This window comes from Rhipicephalus microplus, chromosome X (assembly GCF_043290135.1).
Source record: "Rhipicephalus microplus isolate Deutch F79 chromosome X, USDA_Rmic, whole genome shotgun sequence".
Taxonomy (NCBI): domain Eukaryota; kingdom Metazoa; phylum Arthropoda; class Arachnida; order Ixodida; family Ixodidae; genus Rhipicephalus; species Rhipicephalus microplus.
Genome location: NC_134710.1, coordinates 217,688,524 through 217,709,042, shown reverse-complemented (window position 1 = coordinate 217,709,042; position 20,519 = coordinate 217,688,524). Strand labels below are relative to the sequence as shown.

General features: G+C 47.8%; 1 protein-coding gene across 5 annotated transcripts in view; it reads left to right on the top strand.

The window, feature by feature from the left end:
• Positions 1-20,519, top strand: part of LOC119187486 (protein CBFA2T1) — a 173,297-nt gene that overhangs the window by 80,833 nt on the left and 71,945 nt on the right. The window contains exon 1 of one of the 5 annotated variants that reach the window (XM_075878655.1): positions 17,889-18,204. The exons of 3 other annotated variants lie outside the window; for them this stretch is intronic. The gene's annotated coding sequence lies outside the window, so the exon portion shown is untranslated. Of the gene's footprint in view, positions 1-17,888; positions 18,205-20,519 lie in introns of those variants that run through there. One more of the 5 variants, XM_075878656.1, reaches the window with a different exon arrangement.

Below are 20,519 nucleotides of genomic sequence, written 5' to 3'. Positions count from 1 at the left end.
ACTTGCGGTTCGAAGGGCAAAAGAAAAATGACAAAGGGAGACGAGGGAAGAGAAGGAAACAAGGAAGAGAGAGAGAGGCAGTGAATTCACTGCCCACACATGGAAGAAAGGTCACTGATTGTGGCACTTCCATTCGCTGTATATGTGCGTGGTATAGCATTGTTTCTGTCTTAATAAATTTGCGTATCTAATCAGCCCTGTACAATGAAACCAATACACATTGAAGTCGAGAAAGGTATAAGTGACATTATTTGTATATTATTTGCTGTGGTGTAGTAATTATGTTTTAAACTAAAAAAAATTAACGTTCCCGAAAAAACTACCGCACCTACAAGCTGCGGAAAACACGCCTAATGCTCTGTTCCATGAGGTATGGTGGCGGCCAATTTCCCGTCCACTCTATTGGGTATTTCAGCCCCGAACGTACATCCATGCATTACGGCAAGTGTGCAAAACTTTTTTTCATCAGCTGGCCTCAGGTATACAGCGTTTGATGCTTTTGTGAGCCTTGTCTGTTAATTTCATTATAGGTGGTGCCTGACAAGGAAAATAGCCCTCGATCCATTTCACTTCTTTTGTTCAATCCACCCGATTTCACTCGCTTCTGCGAGACATTCATTGGGACTGTGAAAAGAACCGGATTAGGTGGTAAATAACAATTTTTGTTTTAGTATATAAAACAAATAGCACGAGCACAAAAAAACACGGATACAGCGCCATGCACTTATTTTCTTTTTTTATGTTGTTCTTAACGTACAATTAACAATTAAAGTTTACGTGACATAATATTTGCAAAAAAGTGGAATTTCTACTAAGCCTTGGAATATAGCCTCTAATTAAAAGTACCAATCTTTGTTACTCTTGCGACCTAAACAGTTAAAGTTTGGTCCTTTAACCCTGCAATATATTCCTGCAAAATTTTGTCGCGCAGTATATCAGCGCGCCTTTTTGCTAGTGTGCTTCCGATACGTACTGTGCCACTCCTTAGGAATTCTAAAGCCAGTACAGCAGTGCAAAACAGAGCACACTAACTCCTCTGCAAGGCTGCCTCAGTACAACGAGGCTCGAAGCGGACTCGATGAAGTTGTGCATGTCAGCGCCCGTCCCCGCCAACGATCAGGGCGTCAGCAGGAGGCCACGGGGTGGGCGACGCGGCGACCACCTGTCCGGAGAGCCCCGGCGAGTCACGCCAGCCGGGGCTCAGGCCGGCCGAGTTCACGCCCCGGGGTGAGGCAGCCCGCCGTTAGCGGAAGAGCTGCCACACACACACTGGGCGGGGTGGACGCCGGGGACACCTGCGTCCCTTGATGAGGCCGCCACAGCATTGATCACGCGCCGGTTGTGCCGTGTGCGCACGCTGGGCGGGCCGCCGCTGAGACGCGATCGCCAACAAGCAACGCCGACACTGAATGGGCGCTCGCCTCGTGTCGCCTCGACGCACGCCGCGTCGTGTGCAGCACGCGATAAGAAGCGCCGGCGTTGATTCAAAGCTCGGTCGTGATAAAGCGACGACCTGCGATGATGATTACCGCCTGACTCCGTTCTGCGTAGAACGATCCCTATTATGAGGCTCGATCACCCCACAGTTGTTGCAACTGGTATAGGCGAAGTGGTCGCTAAACACAGACCATTCATTTTGCTCAGGTATCATCACATCGCGGTCATTCGGTACAGTGTCAACGTAGCCGTCCATGGCTCGCGTTTCGACGTGGAGCTTACCACTTCGCTTCATGTGGTTCAATTCAGTGGGAAAGATCGCAGGCTGCTGTGGATGATACCGCTGTATACGTTTAGCGTCATATCTGTGGCTATATATAACGTCTGAGAGCTGCTAAATGATCAGTTATGCGGTTTATTGTGACATCAAATATATGGACACTCTCGGCTGAATTTTGCCGCCGCCGTCGACTTCGGCGACCGCCGTTATTCACCGTATATGTATACGTATCTATATACACGAAAACGCAAGAAAGAAAGACAATCCAGAAAAAGTCTCCGGTTCGCGGAGTCGAGCGCCCGACCTCTTCCTTGCGAGTGTGTACTGTCAGCCACTTAGCCACGAAGGAGCACCTCGTCGAACTTTGAAACAGCAAGCTATATCTACCACTTACCACTGGCGATGTCCATCTCGGGGAGAACTATCGTGTTTTCAGCATTACTAGCGAGATGGCGCAATGAGCGCGCGTTGCCAGATCGTCACGACGCGGCGACGTGCACCCTTGCTACACCTCCTACGCGTACTCTCTCCTGTGGAGAGAGGGTAGACAGTCACGCGTGCGCGCGCTTATCTCGCGGTGGGGAGAATCGTACGCCTTGGTCTTTCACAGGAACGATTCTGTTGTAGTTACAGGGCGCACAAAGGTCGCTGCACTCGCTGCACAGTCTCCGTTTGCGAAAAGGGCGTTTCTCAGACACAGCGAAGTAACAACTGAAACACTTATTCGCATTCAATATACCTGTGAGTACGTTTCGTGCGTCATTTGTGCACGAGCAACGTGTAGCACGTTTCTATCTGCTTGCCATTCTTCGCGTCACATTCCAATTAGTTGCTATCGCATTCATTGCTTCCCCTTTGCGTCAAAGCTGTGACTGCTTTAACTGGACAGCATCCATCACGTAAGCATCAGGTGATTCCACTGACCTATATACTGCCGCGCATCAGATGGTTGAAGTTGCGTAGGTATTATCGCGCACACGCCTGTTTAAGTGAACGAGAGAGAAAGATAGCGAAGAGAGTGTACCATGATTTCTAGGTGTATGCATCCCAAAGTCTTCGGACAAGAGCGTTTTACTGTTAAGACTGTTTTCGAATCACCTCTTAATTCAAACACTCAGCCATGCAGGGAACTTATATTTGATTGATTGATATGTGGGGTTTAACGTCCCAAAACTACCATATGATTATGAGAGATGCCGTAGTGGAGGGCTCCAGAAATTTTGACCGCCTGGGGTTCTTTAACGTGCACCCAAATCTGAGCACACGGGCATACAGCATTTCCGCCTCCATCATAAATGCATCCGCCGCAGCCGGGATTCGATCCCGCGACCTGCGGGTCAGCAGCCGAGTACCTTAGCCACTAGACCACCTTGGCGGGGCATGCAGGGAACTTGGAGAAATAGTTAGATGTTTTAACTAATTCATGGCAAGTTGTGTATACATTTGAAAGTCACAAGCCACTGTGCGATCTCGAATGTTGTTTAGTAATGTTCAAAAGTCAATTTTTCAACGACGTATGAGATACAATATCAAGGCAAATGAGACTTCTTAACGATTCTTCGCACAACCGACGACTGATACCAACAAGGCATCATCGGGGGAAGCAGGGGGAAGAGCGGATGTGTTTTAACAAGCACGTTGCTTTCGTGTAACAGGAGGATACAAATCATAACTAAATGAGTAAAAAAAAACGATGCTCCAAAGTTCACTACTGCAGGTGCGTTTCGAGCTTGCTGCTTGAAAGCTCTCTAGACACGTGTGCGATCTCAGCATGAGCGTACAGCTGCAGCTGTCTGCCGCGCTCAGCGCGATGCGTTAGATGTTGCTCTTTTTTTCCCTTTCTTTTTCTTCTTTAATATAGAGTAAAGATGGCGCAGCGTAAAAAGAAAGTTGTTAGAGTAGGCACAGCTTGAGAAATGGCGCAGAAAATGACTATACATATATATGGGTCTCTGATCAGCAGATACTGGAAGAAGTGCAAAATGAAGTGAAGCAGCTAGCTTCGTATACATAATTACTACTTATTCTCCAGTATTTGAGAAATTGAAAAAAATACATTGAAACAGAGAAGCTGCTAGCAACAAAAAAACAGAAACTACAGCTTCAATTTCATTACGGCAGCTATAACAACCAGACTACCATTAATCCCCATGAACAAACTTAAAGCCTAGTGGACATCTCGCTTCGTAGACGTAATTCACTAAAGAAATATTACAATACCAATTAAAACATAAACTTATGCTGATATATTCTTCTTATAAAGAGCAATACGATAACGTAATCGTCTTCCAGACGATGTTGGCACAATGGGTGGCGTTTTTTTTTTTTCTTCCATCGCACGATGTCGAAACAGGTTACATTAGATTTCCTAATGTCTGTTGTCGTCTTGATCGCATTTCTAGCGTAATTTTTTTGGTATATCGAATAATTTTCCGTAATTTTCAAACGTTTTTTAAATAACGTTTTGTTTGTTATAGAAGAATGCTGTTTATGCTATAGGTTATGGGCTATGCCACCCTTTTCACACGCGAAACCTCGTGGTCGATCTGAATATAAAGGAATAAGGGTGAACGAATGCCAACAGCGCGTTCAGTGAAACCGCTATTAGGCGTCAACCTGGGAACAATGTCGCAGAGGAGATCTCATCAGTGGGGTGCAACGAGTAGTCACCACCCTGCTTCACTGAGGACGCCGTGTGTTTGCTGTAACAAGCCCTTTCCTCAGTTGAGAGGTACACGGATAAAAGAGCGGCGAAAAGACCCCGCCCGCCCGCCAGCTCGTCGAGAGAGGCCTCCAGTGACTAAAAGCGCATAGTAGCTGAGTACACGCATGAATATGGTTTTTTGCTGCCATGGCTATTATACGCACAGAAATTAGGATGTGCGTCGCGTCAACAGCGGGTGGTGCACACGGAAGACTTCATTTGATGGAGCAGTTTGGCTAAATACTTTTCAAAACTTTTCCTTTTTATTTTGTCCAGAAATTCGTGGGGTATGTGCGTGCGTATACTAGCAACTGTAAGTACCAACTGTAGTATTCAAAGCAGGTAGCCGAAACACACGCACACATACATACATACATACATACATACATACATGCATACATACATACATACATACATACATACATACATACATACATACATACATACATACATACATACATACATACATACATACATACATACATACATACATACATACTGTTAGGAATTTCGCTCTGTCGCGATGGTAGCGGTGGCGAAGAGCGGCGGGCCGTCCAGCGGACTTCGATGAAGCCTTAGCCCGAAGGTGAAACAGGGAGGCAATCCGTTTGGAAAACAGCAACAAAAGTAGCGTTTACTATCGCAGGTTGTCGTTTTACAGAGCCAGCCAGCACGACAACGTCGGCTGGGGCAAAATCTCTTAACATGGGGCCGGCTCGGCCTTAAATAGCGTCCTTGGTCCATTCTCTCGGACCAGTTCTCGGGCTCGGAGGGGGAGATGTAGCCATACCCGGAACTGCAAAGTGGCCCGGCGGAGGAAACGACGTTATCCCCGGACTGCACGGTTCTCCTGCACAGAAGGCGGCGCTGGGAGGGGGGGGGGGAGACAGTTCGTCGAAACAGGGCTCGATCTCGTGAGACGTGCTGCCGAACGAGGAACCTGTCGGTGGCACAACAGCACCCCCGCCGCCAGACAATGCATCCGGAGTTTTGAGCCGTCAGCGCGGCTCGGAAGGAGGAATGCTGGTTGACCGTTGAGGCTGTAGCCACTCCGTGGTGATCTTCAGAGCCCTGCAGGGAATCACTGGGACGACGGAGTTGAACTCAAAGCCAAACCACTTTCGTGGAAGCAAGCACCCTCTGAACGTCTCTCATAGCGCCAGACCAAGGCAGCAAAGAGATCTATTGAGTCTCTACTATTGTACGTTTTAAAAAGCACGAGAAACGTATCCCTTAGAGACCTCAAAACGCTGGCCCTCACGAATGCTGTGATTACACTGCGCAGTCCCGATGCCAAGAAAGGCCACGCGAAACCATCCCCAATGCCATACGAGCGGGTCGGAACCTGCTGAAGCAGCCCAAAACCAATTCTGTGCATTTTTTTTTGAACAATTTACCAGAATGGTAGAGGCTGGGCTTCCTGGTAACATATCAGAGTACACTTCAAACAAAATTACATCTGTTAGTGAAATGCGACATTGTTATTACAGTTTAAATCAAAATGAAATAATAGACGCCAAAATTTTGCGAAACACGTCAAACCAGAAGCATGTGCCTCAACTTGTAAGAGGGAGCTGGGCTGCACTTCAATAAGCTCTGCTGAGACCATCTGCATTTGTGTGCAGCTTCCCTTTCTTATAGCGCACACTAAAGTTATGGTGCTGAAGCGTCAGGGTCCACCTAAGTAACCGACCGCTTTTAGACGACATGTTGTGCAACCAAGTCAAGGGGCAGTGATCAGTTTCTACATGAAGCTCGACCCTGAGACGTAACATGCTAGCTTACCAATTGCCCAAACAAGGCAGGCGCACTCTTTTTCTGAAGTGCTGTAAGCTTCCTCTCTGACACTGAGCTTTCTGCTGAGATACAAAACTGGCCGCTCGTGCCCTTCGGCGTCTTTTGGGCACAAAACTGCTCCTAGGCCGCGGTCACTGGCATCACACTGAATAATAAAACTCTGAGAAAAGTCCGGTGCCGCTAGCACGGGTCGTTTTGCGAGAGCGCTCTTGAGGCTCTTGAAAGCATTCTCTTTTCTTGTGTCCCACGAAATGACGGTGGGCTCGGTTTTGCGGAGAAAGTCCGTCAGCGGACTAGCGAGGTTTGAGTAACCTTTGACGAGGTGTTGATAATACCCCGCCAGTCCCAAAAACGCCCTCAATTCCGACTTTGTGGTGGGACGACGATACTCTAAAACGGCCGCAACTTTCAGCTCGGACGGGCTACGCTGGCCACGACCCACGATGTGGCCGAGATAACTTACGCTTGCGCACCCTAAGTGGCATTTCTGCGCTCTCACGGTGAGGCCTGCATCACGTAGTCGAGCCAGAACGGTCCTCAAGTGAGTCACATGCTCGACCCACGTATCAGAGAATATTGCCACATCATCGAGATACGGCAGGGCGAAATCTCCTAAACCCCGCAACACCCGATCCATGAGGTTTGAGAAGCAGTAGGGAGCATTCTTTAAGCCGAAAGCAAGCATTAAAGGGCGAAATGTTCCCAATGGGGAAATGAATGCGGCATAACGAGAGGCTCGCTCCGTCAACGGGACCTGCCAGTATCCCCGTACCAGATCTAAGAGGGAGATATATGTGGATTTTGCCACGGTTTCTACTCTCTCCTCGATATTAGGTATCGGATACGTCTGATCTAAAGTGATCTTATTTAGCCGGCGGTAGTCCACGCATGGCCTAGGGTCTTTTCCCGGAACCTCGACTAGTATGAGTGGGGAGGTGTAATCGCTTTCACCTGGAATGATGACCCCCAAGTCACACATGCGGCGGATCTCGGCTTCCATGATCTCTCTTTGCCTCGGCGATACGCGGTAAGCCTTGCTAGAGATCGGTTCTTCACTTGATAACTGAATATCATGCTCTACCAAAGAGGTTTTCCCTGGTTTGTCGCAAAACACGTCTGCGTAGTCTCTAACTACTTTCGTGAGATCATCACGCTGACTCTCCGTGAGACTTTGCTCTTCGGCAATAAGCTGTACGAGCCTGTTAGCTGGCGCGTCGCTCTCACGTGGAAAACTTAAAAGGTCGGTCTCCACTTCGTTCGCCGCATTCAGTGTCATGTTAACCACGGCATGGCGCTGGATGTAAGGCTTCATTAAATTACTGTGGTAAACCTTACCTTTCTTTCGGCCCAGTTTTACCTCGTAGTTTGTGTCTGAAAGCTTGGACATTACTTTAGCTGGCCCTTCCCACTGCATGTCCATTTTGTTCTTTTTACACTGTCGTAGCAGCATTACCTGGTCGCCGATGTTGAACGTGCGCTTCCGGGACAACTTATCGTAGTAAGTCTTCGCTAAACTCTGAGCCGCCTTCATGTTTTCCTCAACTAGCTCTCTGGTTTTAGATAGTCTTTCCAACAGATCTAAAACGTAGCTGACTACGCGTGGGTCTTCTTCATATCCTTCCCACGAGTCTCTCAATAGCCGAAATGGAGATCTTAAGTTTCTTCCATAGACAAGCTCGGCGGGACTGAATCCCGTTGTCTCGTGGGGAGCGGACCGTATGGCGAACAGTGCCGCGGGTATGCATGCCTCCCAATCTTTGTTATGTTCAAAGCAAAGAGCTCTCAGAACTCGCTTGAGTACAGCATGCATCCTCTCCACGGGGTTAGACTGTGGATGTCCTATAGAGCTGTGGATTATTTTTATTCCACAGCGTTCAAAAAACGCTGTTGTGAGACAACTGGTAAATACGCTCCCATTGTCACTCTGAATCTCGGCTGGAAAGCCAACGCGGGCAAAAATGGACAAAAGTGCGTCCACAATGCAGGGAGAGGTGAGCTCTTTTAGCGGAACCGCTTCGGGAAATTTCGTTCCCACGCACAAAACAGTTAAAATGTAGCGACAACCGGAACGGGACTCTGGAAGGGGGCCAACAATATCAATTACGAGCCTCCGGAACGGCTCTGTGATAACAGGCACTAATCTCATCGGGGACTTCCGTTTGTCAGTAGATTTGCCTACTCTCTGACACGTGTCGCACGATCGTACGAAGTTTTCTACATCTTTCCAGCATCCAGGCCAATAGAAATCCTGTGCGAGCCTCGCCTTTGTTTTCTTGATGCCAAGGTGGGCCCGCCCAGGCATTTCCGTGCGCCAGTTCTAAAAACTGTCGTCGGTACTTCTCTGGCACTAGAAGCTGGTCGAACGTTCTACCCTCAGCGTCCCGATACTTTCGATACATGAGCCCTGCCTTCGTGTAGAATGAGATGTTCTTTCGGGCTACTCCTTCTTTCCCGTTATGCTGCAGATTCTTAATGGTATCATCACTTGCCTGCGCAGTGACGAGTGTGTTTCTGTCTACTTTACTGAGCTCTTCCCAACAAGTGGATGTTGGACCAAGCAGGGACGACTGAACGCTCTCCTGAAGCGCTCTGCTTTCATCCACCTCCACAGGCTCGTCGCGTTTGGCAGCCATTACCGTATCCGGAGCCCTACTGTCTTCGATGTCCGGTGATACACTAGTCGCCTCTTGGCCCGAGTCTCCCTGGGGAGTTGCCTCACGCTCGTCCGCCTCCTCGTTCGAAACCGAGACCTCAAGTCTCCCCGCGAGAGCGCGGGACCGCGATCGTGTGAGTGCCATGCACGCGAGGGGAGATGAAAATGACTGGCCCTTTTCTTTAAGGAGCTGCTCTGATTTGTTGGAAAAAAGGTACGGAAAATCTTGGGGCAAATTAGGGCTCACGGCCGCCTCAGTGCGCAATTTTCCAAAACTTCCCTCTAGAACAACCGCAGCAATTGGCAAACAGGCACTTTGCTCTTCTGCAACCTGTCTGATCCAGACGCATTCGCCAGTATAGTCGCCAGGGGAGATGCAAGATGGGTGTGCTACGTCCATCGTCGCAGCTGAATCACGGAGTGCCCGGCATTTCTTTCCGTTGACCACAATTTCGCGCATGTAAGGCTCGAGTAACTTCAAGTTCTCGTCCGACTCGCGAATGCCAGCGAAAACAAACTTTTGCTTACAGCTAGATGAGATATGACCCTCCTTTTTACAATTGTAGCATACAATTGGTCGTTTTGATTCAAAAGCTCGAGCGGTGTCGACGCGTTCCCTCGCACTTGCTGTCGACTCAGGTGCCTCTCCTGGCTTTCTCCTTTCTCTCTCATTGTTAGTCGCTCCCTGACTGAATTCGTTACGCGGCGGAGCCATCTTTTGTGCTGCATTTTGAGCAGCAAGCCGCCTTGAGGAGTCCCTCTTCTCTTTTGTATCATCGCGATCCAACTGGAAATTCCTTCGCGTATAATACTCATCAGCTAGCTCAGCAGCTTTGTCAATGTCTGTTCCCTTCATTCTGTCCTGAAGCCAGAGTCTGGCATCTTCAGGCAACACACGATAGAATTGCTCGAGGGCCACACAATCAATCACCCTGTCGTGGTTACCGTAAGCATCCGCACTTCTAAGCCATTCTTTCAAATTAGACTTAAGCTGGTACACGAACTCTGTGCATGATTCACTGCCCCTTTTTGCTTGCCGAAATCGCTGCCGAAATGCCTCGGCCGACAAGCGGTACTTACGAAGGAGGGCCGCTTTGACCTTAGCGTAGTCGTCAGAGTCTTCTTTAGACAACCGTGCGATTACTTCCGCGGCCTCTCCCGGAATGACTGACAGAAGCTTCTGGGACCAGACACCCTCATTTATCCCAATTTTCTCGCACGTGCGCTCAAAGTTCACTAAAAAAAGCGCGATGTCTCCACCCGTCCTGAACGGCAGAATCAAATCTTGGATTTTCTGTCTTGGCATTTCGTCTGCCACGGATAGCGAACTAGACTGCGCCGATGTTATGCGAAGTTGCTCAAGTTCCAGCTCTTTCATTCTAAGAGCATGTTGACGCTCTTCTCGCCTTTTTCGCTCCTCAGCCTCCTCGCCTTCGCGTTTTCGACGCTCCTCAGCCTCCTCGCGTTCGCGTTTTTGACGCTCCTCAGCCTCCCCGCGTTTTTGACGCTCCTCAGCCTCCCGCTGTTTTTCTTTAATTGTCTCCATAGCCTCTTCTACCTCCTCTTCAGTTATTCCTTCCGCTCTCATGACATCAAGAATATTTCCTTTGCGGCTCGTCCTAGCAACAGAAACACCCAGCTGCTCACAAACATCGAGAAGGTCCCTCACTCTGAGCTTCTCCATTGTGTACCGCAACTCGTGCACGTTCCTTTCTGAAATAGCTTTGTCTCAGAAGCTATATTCTTCGACGTGAAGCAAGTCGAGAACCAGCCAAGCACTAGCCACCTAAAGATCTAAAAGAACATACTTGGCTACTCTGTGCTAACAGGGTCTGACGACAAAAGACGAACGTCAGGCACTCACCCAACTAGAGCGGGTGACTTCGGCCATCTGGTCGTTGCCGTCGAGTGGTGTCGTGGGTGTCCTCGGGCCTGCCAAGATCCGCTCCAACTTTCCAGCCGTAGAAGTCGGTGTAGCGGGTCCCAGGGCAGCAAAACGATATCACGGTGGTCGTCCTCGGGTTTGCAGGGATCCGATCCAACTTTTCAGCCGTTGAGATCGGGGTAGCGGGTCCCAGAGCAGCAAAACGTTGAGGACAGGGGTAGCGTATCCCGCAGCTGCCAACCACTGTTAGGAATTTTGCTCTGTCGCGATGGTAGCGGTGGCGAAGAGCGGCGGGCCGTCCAGCGGACTTCGATGAAGCCTTAGCCCGAAGGTGAAACAGGGAGGCAATCCGTTTGGAAAACAGCAACAAAAGTAGCGTTTACTATCGCAGGTTGTCGTTTTACAGAGCCAGCCAGCACGACAACGTCGGCTGGGGCAAAATCTCTTAACATGGGGCCGGCTCGGCCTTAAATAGCGTCCTTGGTCCATTCTCTCGGACCAGTTCTCGGGCTCGGAGGGGGAGATGTAGCCATACCCGGAACTGCAAAGTGGCCCGGCGGAGGAAACGACGTTATCCCCGGACTGCACGGTTCTCCTGCACAGAAGGCGGCGCTGGGAGGGGGGGGAGACAGTTCGTCGAAACAGGGCTCGATCTCGTGAGACGTGCTGCCGAACGAGGAACCTGTCGGTGGCACAACAATACATACATACATACATACATACATACATACATACATACATACATACATACATACATACATACATACATACATACATACATACATGCATACATGCATACATACATACATACATACATACATACATACATACATACGTACATACATACATACATTTAGCAGTCGTCGGATGTCGTTGTGAAGGTGGACCTATGTTCGGGCCGAAAAATCCACTCGGGGGCGGCGCAAGCAATTCTAGAACCTTCCGAGCATTTATTTCGTTCGCTCGAGCGTGTGAAAGTGCATGTGCGTAGCATGAACGGGCATGCATCTGCCACACTTCTGCCCCGAAGGCAGCGGGCGTTTGCGGTATTTCCGCACGCGCAGTAAAGTTTCGGGCGCGACGACGGCGGGAGAGGCAAGGGTGCGAGAATTGAAGAGGCGTGCATACTGCAAAAGTGGTTGCCGGCGTTACTTGCCGCACGTAACTCCATTAGGGCGCGCAAGTGTTCAACGTAACGCGAGGGGTTTTTTAGACGGCGCAGCAGCAGCGCTCGTCCGACCACGGATCGCTTCGGCTAGAGCTGGAGCACGCGCGAAGCGTAATGAAGGAAGCGGGTTGCGGGTAAGAAAAAAGGGGGGAAAAAAATCAAAGCAAGGAAATACGGAAGGAGCGCACCGCCAGTTCCACGTAGAGGGTATGCAGCGCTCCGGTCGTCTTTGCTAAAACCGCGGACTCGGTTCGTTTTACATTTCACTCGGAACTCGCGTGACTGGGATATGAGCGTTAACCGCACGCTTGCTTGCGGTGCCATTCGTTGGATGCGAGTTTTGTTTTCATGCGTCGCTCGCAGAGGGCGCTGGTTCCGCGCGCTCTCGTTATCCGGCGTCGAACGCAAGTGTTCCAGCTCTCACGCGTCGCAGGGGTGCAGCGGCGTTGTCGAATGTTCCCTTCCTCCCCGAAACGCGTCGTCTTTCTACCGCGTGCTGCTGCGCGAACTCCCACGGTGCTGTGCCCCTCTTCCGCCTTCGGTGTCCGCTATTTTGTCGGTGCCCAATCAGCCACATCCCATCGCATTATTTGCTTTCCTTCTTGCGCGGGTGTCGCCCCGTCTGTCCGTGCTGCGGGTCGCACAGCACAACCACACAGGCTACACCAAGATAGTCTGTCTCGCCGCTGTCAAAACTTGGCCACGTCGTTTCTCCTGGCCTGCCGAAGCAAAGTCTGCGCCAGTTACCGCCTCTGATAATGAACATTTATCACCGTAACCGCGCCAGCAGACTCAGTGTCTAGGTATTGACGATCCTAATCTTTTCGCTTTCTTGTCTCTCAACTCTGGAGTTTCTCTTATTCACCATTCATCAGAAATCGATTTCTCTTCCTGCTAAACCAACTGATTTCCTGATTAGATCTGCGGGAAATAAAACTGAAATATTGCGGGGCAAGCGGTCACTGTTTGTTCAATGCCCTTACACCAGAAAGAAAACATTTTTTAATCAAAATTATCCTGCAGATTTTACCCTTTTTTATCGGCTCATCTGTAAGTGCAGGTGTCGGATAATCACTATGGTATTACGTGTTATGCAATAATCACATATACACACAAATACTACGCAAACTCACGTGAGCATGTACAAACACACAAAAAACCCGCAACGCTTCGTTTGGGTGTGTTTCATGTTGCGTATCGATTTCATGTTGCGATTTCATGTTGCGTATCGCACAGGTGGTGTTGTGCGGCGAGCTGAAGAGGTGCCGCAGCTCCAAGGTCACGTTGCAAATGCAGTGCTGCCTTCAGCACCTGTCACTCTTGCGTTGTAACGGAACCTAATACGACATATTCCAGTCTTCCGGAGCGCACATAGGATAGTCCGACTGTTTATTTCTGTACTTGTAGTAGTTCGTGAGGCAAAGTCAAATCTGACTTGGTGGATATACGTTTCATCGTTCCTGCCTAGTCATAATGACATATAAATGTCCAGTGTATTCTACAGTGAACGACCGGTACTTCGAGTAGCAAGCCTGGAACACTAATCATTAAAAAAATCGTATTAATCTGTGCAGTCGTCAGTAGTGGTTACTTGGGTGACACTATATAATGATGGCTGCAGACTCCAGAAAAAAACGGATATACTTCCGAGTCACTACATTATTTTTTTGGAAAAGGAATACCAGTTTTCTTGTATGAATATTATAGCGTCTGTCATGTATACAAATATGACACGGTAGTCGGCACAAGCTTCCCCTTGTACAATATACGAGCCTGTAGTCCCTATCTGCACACAACTATTGAGCGAAGCTGAGCGTAAATCCTATAGCCTGCTTTTGGTGCCTAAAAGCTGATTTAAACTTGCTGTAGCCCTTCTTATTTCCCCCTTCTCTTGCCCCGCCGTGGTGGTCTAGTTGCTTTACTCGGCTGGTGACCCGCAGGTTGCGGGATTAAATCCCGGCTGCAGCGGCTGCAGTTTTGATGGAGGCGAAAATACTGTAGGTCCGTGTTCTCAGATTTGGGTGCACGTTAAAGAACCCTGGGTGGTCGAAATTTCCGGAGCCCTCCACTACAGCGTCGCTCATAATCATATGGTGGTTTTCGGACGCTAAACGGCACATATCATCATCAATCAATCAATCAGTCATTTCCCCTTTGTTTTCTTTTTACATTTCAGTTTTCAAGTCATATGCGAATCAAGAAATGCTTGTTTGTTAAAGGGCCTCTACACCACGCGGAGTTCAAAGACGCGAGAGTGGTTTCTTTCTCGCCTTCACCGCTATAGCTTTCTCCTCCCGGCTACTTATATGCCGCCATACAACACGGGGTCAGCTCTAAGCGTGGAGCCTATAAGGATTTCGCGATTTTCGGCTACATGGTGTTATCCCCGATCGCGCAGTGGAAAACGCGCAATACGAAGTGAAATCAGTTGTTCGCGCAATGCAGTCATACGATACCGTGCACAACGAGCGTGTGAATGCATGGCGAATCAGAGTATGAGACAATTCTCAACTGCTATGCCCATTACATGGACTAATCGGGAGCTTACTTCATCAATACATGACGTGGACGTACTGGTTGGCGCCATGTATCCTACCGAAGACAGGGCAAACGCCAGAAGGGAATAACGTGCTCGCTTTTTGTTTTTTAGAGGTTGTCTATAAGGGCCTTTTGAAGTATATAGATGCAGAAAAACGCAGGCAGTGGTACTCTGCGACCCCCAGGAGTTGAGAACCAAAGGCAGAACAATGCCAAGAGTTAGATTACGTGCAACTATAGTATGAACGTAAATTCTCCGCACAACTACGAAGAGTCAAAACTGAAGGACTTAGCTCACGGGGAGTAAGCAGTTTTTAAACAACTCGCGGACACAAAGGAAATTATTATAAAACCTGTGGACAGTGTGGTACCATAGTAATAGGACCTTTAGAAAATATATAGAAACAAGGACAACATGACAGTAACAACAATTATGTAAAAGTAAACCTAACTCGACTAATGAATATATAGCACGAACAGACGACCTATGTTAACGAACTTTTTAGCCACCAAATTAATCACACATATCGAGTACCGCTTCTAGGTACCTAACAATAAACAAGCCAGCCGCTTATATATACCTCCTTCTGTAGAATGAGAGGTTCTGTAGATGAATTCCCGCTCAAATGCCAAGCAGACCTATAGTGTCCAACAGCTATATACGCACCTCCTGAGCTGCTCTATTATACTAATTCCCGAATCATCATTTGTCTAGCATACCCTCGATCCTGTCGACCTTTATTCAGCATAGACTTCACTTCCTTCATGTTATAGATTCCGTTAAGTAAACCACAACAGTCTTGGATCGGAACGTATACCTTATGCATCTGTGCTCCTTGAATACGAATATAATAATCACTAAAGGGATCGAGTCGGTCTCGAAATGACTTATATCGTAAGCAAGCAGACGTGCCTGTAATGTATACGTTTGCCTGTGGTTACTAATATTAGTCCTTACACTTACTTTGAATTTGATTCGACGTACTACATACAAATTTTGGCGCTAGTATTGGGGCCCTTTTTTCGCCAACAGTCGTGAACCGTGTCTTGGGACAATTCTAACATCATAGTGCCGTCGGAAACTTTTGCAATCATCTCCACTTAAGTCTTGCACGTATCATAAACGACATTTTTATTACAATGGAGCATGGCATAAACGCAGTAAACACATTCGTTCACGAGTTTAAACAGCTTCACTCTATAGTATTAACGGCGATATAGACTATTGTTCCAGCGAAATTACTTTGTTCAAGACGACAGTATCTATTGGACGAAGAAATTTGAAGACGATGCTCCACAGAAGTAGAAGAGATAGCTAACAATGTCCAGATTACACTATTCATCACCGGCGACGCTGCAAACAAGAAATATACGTCAGACAGGCAAGACGTGGAAGAAGGATCCGTAGCGACTATGGTAATTTTTTTCATCACTTAAGCATTCTAAGGCAACTTGAGTTGAAAGAAACTACCCGCAAGACGCGCTAAACAATGCCTACATTAAGCTTGTGAAGCAGATAAGAATTTAGAACTAGCTATAGATCACGCTAGTGCATGCAAATGTAAACCTTCATTAGCCCCTTGTTGCTCGTTGTCGTCCAAGATGTAAGATTTGCAAACACCTTCGAAATGGCCTTATGTAGTCGATAAAAGTGACTACATTCATCATTAAAAAAAATCAAGGCTTATACCTGCACTAGTTGAAACGTTATTTACATGCTCGGATCTTTGTCACAAGCAATAAATACACTGACAAGACAGAGCAACCAATCAATGTTAGGTTGCACGGGCATCGTAAGAACACAAGGCGAATAACAAAGTGCAATTGCACAAGATGTCGAGACCCGCCCCCATCACTTCATTAATAAAAAAAAATCGTACAGCGGAAAGGAGACTCTGCTGTGAACACCTCCGAGCTAGAATTTGAAGTCGTGCGCGGCGACGAGAGTTTACAGGTGAAGCGTGAGGTTTTCATTTTTTTTTAGCACTCTGTCTTTACACAGGGGCCGGCGATTCGCTGTATCAAAGATCTACATGCAGATTTGCTTCCTGTTAAAAAGTCTAGCAGTGATCGTTGGCAAGATCCATGGATGCAGCAGTCGAGATGTGCAGCAGGCCTGCAGCAGGCTCCGTGCAGCAGGCCTGAGACCTGCTGCACGGAGGTTTGTCTGAATACTCGTCTTTTCTTCTCTCTCTCTGCGCTTTTATTTGCACTTCCAGTCCTTCTCAGCTTCGGTGGTTGTGAAGAGTGAGCGTAGCGTACAGATTCACGCGATGATGTAGGCAGTTCCTGCGTAGACGAAGACGAATGCACTTACCAAAACGTTGACTACAGTGACACCTGAGGTCCGAGTATCATTCATATCTACAGAGCTCCCATCTTCCCCTAAACTTCTACATTTTTCGTCTGCTACTGATTCGAAGTCGCAATTGTTCGATACGACATGAATTTGTTATAAACATCTGCCTGGCTATCTAAATAAATGTTCTGTGACGTTTAGCAGCGTAACTTGATACTCGTCTTCTGGGCGGGACAGTCAGGACCACCGGAGAGATCAAGGTGCCTTGGATATATCGACTCCGTTGTACCCGCTGCCGACTTAATAGAACCTCAATGCTCCGCGCCGGGCTACTTTTTCGATTCGTTGTGGGGCATAGTTTAGCGTGTACACTTTTTCTGCGCGGATTTTAAAATGGTGTGCCGAACCGAAGGGTGCACGTCCCACTTTGTGAACATATGCGGTGAGCGTTTATGGAGGGTCACATGGCACATTTGAGCAAACCACAATCTAAGTGCAGGTGTTGGGCTTGTTGGCTGCGTCTCTCCTTCTTCCCTACAGTTTCCCCAGGATTTTTTTTTTTTTTTCATAACCAGTGACTTGTCTTTTGTAAAATGTTTCGTAATGCAATTTGGATTCGTTCAGGTCTAGGGCACTTACTTCCGTCCCACCGGTATTTCGCTCTTGCTCGGCGCTGACAATATGTGCGATATCAGCATTGGAGAAGCGCATCTCGCAGCGGAAAGCCTCCACCAAATGGATAGCACAATGTGTACAATGTGTTGTGAACGTCAGCCAGCATTATATCCTCTAAATTCCATTTCGTACAAGGGAAACCTCTCGGATTGCCATTTCTACCCACCGGATGGCGTGCCTCAGTACAACGAGAGAAGCAGAAAAAAAAAAGAAACAGCGTATCGATCTCGTTTGTCCTGCTACACAAGGGGAAACGGGGTCCGACGGATCCATGCGCACACAGATTCCCTATCGTCGCTCCTTCAACGAGCCCCACACACAACGCGGTTCTTGCGAGGTAGAAAACGAGAGAGCGTGGCTTTGTGTCGCTCGTCTCGGGGGGTGAGAGGGCGAGGTGGTGCACCTGAGTGCTACTCGCGAGCACCTGAGCGCGGCACGCCGTCGGGCGCTGCCAGAGCTGACGCGCGGGCGAAGCGCCCAGCTGTTGCGAGCGCGTGCAGCTGCCCTCCTCCAGGTAGTACACACGCGCCGCATCTGGTTGCCCTCTCCCGTTCGTAAAGCACGCACAGACGCGCGGCATCGCGCGCGCGCTGCTGCTCGCGCACACACGCGTCGGGCGCCGTGGTTCACGCGACCGGCCGCCTCTTGGCTCGAGGCCTCGGGCCCGGTATGCACCTGCGGCCGGCGACGGCTCCCTCGATTCGGCGCTGCTGCCTGCCACTCCGGGACACTCTCCCTCGAACAGCCCTCCGCTCACGTTTGACCCACGTGCGTATACTTCGTAGTGCGTGCAGAGTGGACTTGTATCGAGGCAGGCATTGTCAGGCCGGCGAAGCGCCAGTTTCTCTGCAAGTTGTATTTGCTTCCCGAAGTTGGGAGATGTATTTCTTGCCTTCATTAAGTACAGCCAACCGACTGTTTGACTTGATTTTTTTTGCGGATTACCTAAGGATTGCGAACGCCAAAAGTAAGCTACTTGCGGAGCATAACAGCTGGTCGAACCCCCCGCATAAGTCTACTATATATATATATATATATATATATATATATATATATATATATATATATATATATATATATATATATATATATATATATATAAAGCGAGTTGTAGTTTTCTTACTTCCATTCTTTCGTTCTTTCAAGCTCGGTTAAAGTTATGTCATCATTCATCTCGTATACACTGCGCCTAGGGAGCGCATATTTTGTTACGGAGACTGTCAGCGGCCAACCAGGCTTTAGGAATCACGACGTGGTCAGTTGCGCTGACCTGCGGTTAGTCTTACATTGAATACCGGTGGGTGGTGCACTGTGACGAAGCAAATTATGTGGCTCGGCAGCCTGCTTCAGACTTGGATGAATTTGGAGTACGCTGTGGAACGCGTCGCTAAAATGTCACTTGTAATTGGCATCTTGTACTCAGTATAACTCGTCTACTGTCGATGTAACAGTTTCAATATCTAAGAAAAACATAGCTCTAAAATTAAAACAAAGAGCGGGGAGGGAGGGGGCAGAGAGGTTATTCCGAGAAAGTGTCTGTCTAGGCAGTTTTTTTAGGCAGGGGTCATAAGCCGTGTGAACTACGCAATAAAATAATAAATGGAAATACTAGTAGGATACGTTCCAATAGACAGCCTTGAAAGCGCGCTATGCCATCGCCGAATGTTGCGCAACCAGGACGTACTTATTTGTTGTTGTTGTTTTGTCTTTTAAGGCTCAGCAGCACCTTTTTAAATCTGTCTGAGACATTGTCTAGAATAATGCTCGCCTCTTTTGTGTTCTGCAGCTGGTACGTTGGCATTAACTCATTTCTTGCCATTTATTCTGTTTAAAAAGGATTGTTTTCGAGTCTGACCTGCACACATGCTCTTATTTATTTTAATACAAGCGTGGACACCTCAGTGAAGGCCCGTATATTGGTGTTTGTTGTCTTTCTGGCACCCTGTTTGTGCCTCCGTTTGATTGCTGCTAAACAATCGAACCACGACTTGAGCTAACCAGCTCTGTTTCATATCTCTTCTCTTGGACAGCTTATGTTTGTTATCATACATGATTCGCTATCGGTCAATAAGATCACTTTTTGTCGACACATTGGGATTAGCAGGAAAGCAAGTAAAGCACAGAGAGAGAGTCGCAGACTGACAAACCTATACAGCGTGAAATAACCTAATCAAGAAGAAAATACCAAAGCCGATATTGTATATGTTTCATTACTTCACATGTTTTCCATGCTGGACTTTGCCTTGCTTCTTACTAGAAGTTGCATGATGGGAAAGCTAGATTATAATTCTGATTGCATAGCAAACTGCTTTTTGTCAATACACCCACACATGTAGGCATACTCATGTATATACATATACAAGTATATGTATATACATATACACCTATGTATGCCTATGATAAAAAAAAACATTGTTGATGGCCTGCATGGTTATCCCACAGCACTACTTTTCTGTGTGGTGCGGTAATGAATTTCATACGACAATAATACTATGTTCGGAGACTTGGGACAACAAAATTGTGAATGATCGCAGCAGAGACATGGTGAAAATGAGCAGCGCGAACCACTGCACTGTGGAAATACAGGCAAGGGGAAGACTGAAGAAGCGAAAGAGTTATGAATACTTCTTTGCCTTCCTTCGCGCTGATTATTTGCACCCACAAATCAACTCGCCCACATCGCTACTCGCATCGCACAGTCCTGTCGACGGCGATCTCTCCCCCCCACTTCTTTCTTTTGTCATTTTACCAGTGTAAGGGAAACATACAATACACGAGTTTATATAGTTAACTTATCTACTTTCTCGTCCTTCTGTTATTTACTCAATTGCATTGCGTAATCATACAAAGTGAGAAAGTTGAACACTATCAGAGAATTTCAATCTAAACGTACATTTGGGATCAGTTGGCGACTGAAATTCCAACGTTATATAACTTCCAGTAATAACACACCAAACACCGCTCTACAACGAAAGGTTTCTTCGCGGGGTAACTCCGTCACATGTAATCGTCTGATCGTAAGTCAGTGCTTCCTTACTGCCAAAATGACATCTTGCGTAGCATAAAGACGAATCATCGTCGTT